Source organism: Cystoisospora suis (assembly GCF_002600585.1).
Source record: "Cystoisospora suis strain Wien I chromosome Unknown contig_510, whole genome shotgun sequence".
Taxonomy (NCBI): domain Eukaryota; phylum Apicomplexa; class Conoidasida; order Eucoccidiorida; family Sarcocystidae; genus Cystoisospora; species Cystoisospora suis.
The window spans coordinates 112442-112679 of record NW_027153311.1 but is presented as its reverse complement, the minus strand read 5'-3'; positions in this window follow the sequence as shown (position 1 = coordinate 112679).

Below are 238 nucleotides of genomic sequence, written 5' to 3'. Positions count from 1 at the left end.
AGGAGGTTCCTCCCACTGAAGAAATCACTCCGCCAACAGAAGGCGAGGTTCCGCCAACAGAGGGCGAGACTCCCCCGACCGAAGGAGAGTTGCCTCCAACCGAGGAGGTTCCTCCCACTGAGGAAGTCACTCCACCTACAGAAGGAGAGGTTCCTCCAACAGAGGAGGTTCCTCCCACTGAAGAAGTCACTCCGCCAACAGAGGGCGAGACTCCCCCGACCGAAGGAGAGTTGCCTCC